Source organism: Calidris pugnax, unplaced genomic scaffold (assembly GCF_001431845.1).
Source record: "Calidris pugnax isolate Ruff unplaced genomic scaffold, ASM143184v1 scaffold219, whole genome shotgun sequence".
Taxonomy (NCBI): Eukaryota; Metazoa; Chordata; class Aves; order Charadriiformes; family Scolopacidae; genus Calidris; species Calidris pugnax.
Genome location: NW_015094507.1, coordinates 4,065,643 through 4,071,642, shown reverse-complemented (window position 1 = coordinate 4,071,642; position 6,000 = coordinate 4,065,643). Strand labels below are relative to the sequence as shown.

The window sequence follows — 6,000 nt, the reverse complement described above, 5'->3', positions numbered from 1 at the left end:
GGTCTGTCCCGCTCCTGATGGCGGCGTGTGGGCGCCCAGCCCGGCCGCCCCCGGCTCCCTTCCAGAGGGGCCTTGTCTCCCGCGCCTCTCCCTGCCGCCGGCCTGGCCGTGTCTCCGGCTTGGCCGGCCTGTGGGAGGGTCCCCCGGCGGTCGCCTGAGCGCCTGGGGGCGGCCGGGCCCCGCCGCCGGCGCGGGGCTGGCGGTGTAGGGCTGCCGCGCTCTCCCGGATTCCTGCAGCCGTGGAACTGCCCCGGGAGCCGATTCTTGCCGCTGCCGGCTCGGGGTATCTGCTTCACGGGCGGAGCCTGGGGGTCGGCTCCCCTCCACACCGAGCTGCCAGCTGTGGGGGTTGCGGGAAGCGCACTCTTGTTCGCTCGTTTCCAGCCTGAATGGCACTTTAAATCGAGTGCCTGAGGGCGACCAGGCCTGTTCATCCCGGCTGCTGCTTCCTTCACAGTCTTGGGTGGAAATACCAGTGTTTTGTTCTCGTGTTTCTGTAAAACATGAGGCCGACGTGAGGGCAAACTGGGGCGTCAGGAAAGGTGTCATTAGGATCAGAGTCTGTCATGATCCTGACCTAACTTCAGAAACGTAGGAAAAGCAAAGCTAAAGCAATAGCAGCCAAACATAAGTTTGACTTTTGGGGCTTTACGGTGTACTTTGACACTTTTCTTTGCTCTGCAGTGTATGATGTTATTTGCTTATCCGGTTGAACTCTTGCCTGGTGGGATGTGGCAGCCTGTCAGGTAGGATGGCGCTGTTTGTGAGCTGCTCCTGTTTGGTGGCGGAGCAGAGGGGAGAACTGAAGTTATGTGCAGCCTTTTGGAAGCATCGCTTCAACCATGTGCTTTCCAAGTGTATTCTGGTCTGTTTTTGTCATCACAGGGTGGGCGTGTGTGTTTATGAAAACTTGTTTTGGTAGGCAGGAATGTAAGGTAACATTTAGAGCTGTTCCACAATTCGAGGTGCAAAAAACAGGTGCTGATGCTGACTTTGACTCTAAGTGAATGTGCCTAGAGTGAAGTCTTGTATGGGTTGGGGTGATTTTGGTTTAATCTCAAGTTGCTTAAATGTTATGAAAGTTTCAGGACCTAAATCCTCTTGTTACTGTGCTCTTAGTGTGCTAACTCCCTGCTTTATTTGTTTAATTAAAAGGGGATTTTTATGTTGCTTTCCCCACCTTGCCAGCTTTCTTGAGTATTAGTGTACTATGCCGAGTCTAATTGACCTTATGCTCTGTTTTATTGTTTTTCTGCAAACTGTTATCTTGATGTGCTCAGCTCTATTTCTGTTGCAGTTTTAAACTGTTTTAACTGGCATATTGACACTGTGATATCTTACCAGATTTTTTTTCAGTGTTCTGTACATGATTTTGATGGATGTGAATTAGCCAAGTCATCTGTATTTACAGTTTAATTTTAAAGATGTTACCTCCAACCATAGAGTGAATATTTACATTTGCAATACCACTATGCATCTGAAACCTGTTGTTTCATTTGATTTGTCAAGATTTTATTGATGACTGTCATACTTACATTGCAGTAGCCTTCAGTTTGGTGCTCTGTGAATGGCTAGTGTTTGGCACTGCTTGTGAGGTTTTTTATTTGAGGCAATACAAACACACCCACCCACCCCTCAGAGTGGATTTCTTTATGTTTACAATCTGCCTGTGGCAGCTGTGATGGAAGATGATACATCAGGACTAGGATATGCCTGGCTGGTATTATTTACTTCTAGATGAGAGAGAGCTAAGTGCTTTCTGATTAGGTTGTGGACAGTGTAGGGAAAACGCAATGTGCTTTTCTCCTGGATCAATTATTGCCTGTTTCATTTTGAGGCAAGGTCTTGCTTGGGGTGTCTTCAATGTGGAGTATGAAAGTAGCCCAAAAATAACAATGAAAGCAGGTTACTTTTAACACGACAAAGAGGAAGTAATCTAGTCCTATGTGTCATCCACATGTGAGCTTACTAGGACTTTATCTTAAATTTGTGAGGGGTTTCATAAAGCCACTTTTCATTTGATTCGTTCCGTCATCTGTAGGTGAACTTTGCAGTTGATGAAATAATTGTGTGAAGTTGAGATTAGCTGTGTGACGATGGTGCTCATCAGTGGTGGGGTTTCAGCAGAGTGGATCCAAGCACTGGATGTACTCTGGCACCTTCAAATTATTCTTTGTAAATTGTGGTTTTCCTCACTTAGCAGGGAGAGCCATGTAGGGAGGTATTTCTGCTGTTAGTCGATAGGGATTATTGCTTTAACAAGATGACGATCTTGTTATGTTGACATTCTTGCTATATGCTGACCTTTCTGTAACCTGCTTTCCTGGCAAAGAGTTGAGGAGCTGAAAGCAGAACAGCAGACTGGCATCTGCTTCCTTGCTCTGTTTTAATTGAACTGAGCTACAGCAGGGCATGTTTGAGTTAAATATTTGATTTGTTTGGGTTTTTCTTTTTTTTTAAATATATTTAAAAAAAAAAAAAAGATCCAGAGTCTCTACTCCGAAGATTTCTGAATTTGAAGTAAGAGCCCACGGTGCGGACTAAACTACTGAGACTCAAAGGGAACGTGGATATGGGTCAGACTGATATGTATTGATACGCAAATATGGATTTTTGGCTGGAACCATTATTTTATAATTATCTGCCGTCCCACCCAATTTCAGCTTTTAAAAAGGCCTTGGAGAAGACGATAATGAATTCATCACAAGAAAGGTAATGGGTAACTTGTTCATGTCATTAGCTCTCTTATCAAATATGCACAGTCAAGTATAATGTGTCTCCTCTAACTAGAACCAGTGTAAGTTTGTTATAGGAGATGGGGCTCCATGTGATTGCTTAGTTCTTAATGTATCCCAGGGATATAAACATTGGACATAACACCATTTTTGGTAAGATTCTGAAAGAGAGATGATGATTGGGTTTTTAATTTTTTTCAGTGAAGATATGTTGCCTTATTAGATAGGTAAAATATGTTGTTAATATTACAACATTCTCATTGGAATTTTAAGTAAAACACAGGACTTAAAATCTGTTCCCTTGTCCAAGAGATGTTTCCTCTCAAGAGGGCTGAAATTATTGGTGAAATCGAGTTACTGCTTTGTCGGATGGTTGATGTATCTATAACAAAACACAGACCGATGATCTGCAAATAGTGTTTGTTTTTTTTAGTGGAATGTTCTTGAGTGTTGCCTAGCTCACTTTCACTTGTATGGTTTTGTTTTCTGTGCCTCAGTAAACTTACTTGTCTGGTAATTAATTTAACTTCATCTAAAGTCTAATTAAGAGACTGATAGCAAACCTGCTTTTCTGATTGCAGTTACATGTCAGGAAAAATCTTGCATTTCACCTTCTGCTTCTGTCAAATTTTCTCATCCAAAATGACACCTGCTAGAAGGGGTGAAAATTAGTTATGCTGTTGTACAAGTAATTTCTGTCTCTTGCATTTCTTTATTTCACTGTTATAAAGAATTAATTGTGTAGGATGGTCAGTGTAAAAGAAGAGTTATGTCTTTTTGGTTGTGAAAAAGAGACACTGTCCTGTCCTGCTCAGTTTCAGGAAATATTCCTAAAGTTAAATGAAGTGGTTGCTTGATTTTGCTTGCTTTGTGTTTATTCCATCTCTCATTTAGAAAGACTTTCTGAGTCTTGGTATGAGACTGCCATTCTAATCGTCCCTAGTCACAGGCCCCCTGTAACTAACTCCATTCTTTTAGGGTTTGGGTTACAAGTGCTGCATGTGGTATTCTGACAGAGACCGTAAAAATAATGTTATTATCTCCCTGTTTGCCCCCATCCTAATACCTACAGTTTTGGTAGTAACTGTATTTTTTGAAGTATATTCTGAGGCAACTGTAGGTCCATTTCTTTTGTTCTTACAGTTAACTTATATCACAGCGTATCTTGGCAATAAAGAATAATTATTGCTTTGGTTTAATAAAGATTGAACTTCATTTGCCATCTCACAGGTGATTAATCTAGTGTGAGCGGACCCTTCAAAAAATATGCAGCATCTTTGAAATGAAAGGCCCTTTTTTTACTTTCCCCTTTACTGAAATTTGAATAGTTCTGATAATTAGGGAGGTTATTGTTCCTGCAAAGGTATCTGCTTTACTATGCCTTATGTAAGTTCTTTTTGTCATTTATGGCTTCAGCCATTTAACAAATGAAGACACAGAAGTCGGTAGGGTATGCTTTGATTGAGGTTTCATTTTTAAAGAAGAAAAAGCTTGATTTTCTGCTCCCCAACCCTTTGGTGTGGGTGTTGGGTTTTGGTGAGGGAAGTCATGTTGCTACCAGCTCAACTGCTTCACACTGAAACTCTGCAATTCTGTGGGTATCCCTGGGGAAACACGTGGTGACTATTACTGCTTTGTGCTGTCAACTGTATTTTGGAGTCTCTAGTTTCTGATAGTGGTCCTGTGTGTTGTGGGAAGAGAATGTGTCAAGAACAGATGAACCTGGATTTTGATGAATTCCCATTTTGCAGAGTCCTATGCACGAATCTCGTCTCTCCACGTCTGTGCCCTTGCTCCTCTTTGGTGGGGTGATCCACTTAGACACCAATTTTTCTACAGCTTTGCTGCTTCTGAAATACTGAAACTGTGTCTTTTGGTTGCGTGCTTTTTCATAGGCATTTTAGTCTTCCTTTCTTCTTGATTGACCTTACATCTGTTGCAGCTCCTTTTGACTTGACTGGGAATAAATGTCTGTGTTCTGAAGCCTCTCCATTTCATCTTTAATTGTCTTTTGAAGCTTGTCTGGCAGGCAGAGAGGACTGGATGTTTTGCCATTCTGTTTATACTGAGCTGAGTAAGTATTACAGGCTTAGTTTCCAAAAGGGTGGCTTGCTTAACCAGGAATCTATGCCTTGTGTAGGGATTTTTGTTTGCCTTCGTTTCAGATCTTTTTGTTTAACATCACCTTTATCAAAGCATTGCTTTCTAAAATTGTAGCTCTGTTGCGTTTTTAGGTATCATGTCTCCTACCAAAAAGTGGAACCTAATTATTTTTTCTGTAATTCTTAGTATTGCAATTCCTGTTAATTATATAACTTCGTAGGATGGGCTGAACTGATGTAAAAGCTCACTGTTGCCTGAGAGGGATGATTCCCTACACTGCTCCTGACTGTCTTGCCACTTGCCTCACGTTAGCTCTGATGCTCATCATGATGCCTGGGCTGGTTCAGCTCACCTGGCAGAAAACGAAACAAAACAAAAAGGAGGCAGTTCATTTTCTGCTGCCTTGGAGAGTTCAATCAGCTCCTGGGAGAGTGGTGTGGGTTTGGGAGAGGCTGGAGGGGGAGGACTGTAGGGCTGGAAGCAAGGGGATCGGGAAGCCGTTTTGGTGCGCTTTCCTGAAGAGCAGGACTAATCCAGGTCAGGAAGCCTGTGTGTACCCTGGGGCCAGTTATCATGTGAAGCAGCAACTTGTTTAGAGATCGCTCACTTGCATTCTGTTCAACAATTCATATAGGAGGTAGTTAAAAACAAAGCACCCTGTTGTTACTGGCTCAGACTTCGCTTTTTGGCCTAGTTTTTATTGCAGCATTATACACTTTGTATTACCAGCTTCCATTTGAAGGACAAATATAAACTTGGCAAGAGATTTACCTCCTTGGGTTTTATGTCTGTGGTTCAGCTGCACAGACCTCTCCTTCTTAGGAATCTACTGTTGTGGCATTTATTAGTGGCAGTGCTATCTGCTAGTCTTTGTTGTCCTTTTCTTCTTTCTCCTCCATTTCAGACACACACCATGCACATCTTTTGCTTGGCTGATGTTTCCCAAATACAGCACATCTGATTACTGCCTGTTGCATCTTACTACTGCCCCATTGCTCTTTCCTTCTGTTTCAGAGTAATAAGATCTTCCCAGTTTTGAGGCATTTTGAGTAATGATTTTTTTGTATAATGCAATAACAACATAAACCTGGATTTTCTTAGCTTTTACTTCTAGTGGGTGGCAGTTTTTTATACAACATTTTCATCTGATATCCTACTGTTG

At 42.2% G+C, this 6,000-nt stretch overlaps 1 protein-coding gene across 6 annotated transcripts in view; it reads left to right on the top strand.

Moving 5' to 3' along the window:
* Window positions 1–6,000, top strand: part of MAP4K3 (mitogen-activated protein kinase kinase kinase kinase 3) — an 83,974-nt gene that overhangs the window by 295 nt on the left and 77,679 nt on the right. The gene's annotated exons all lie outside the window — the stretch shown is intronic.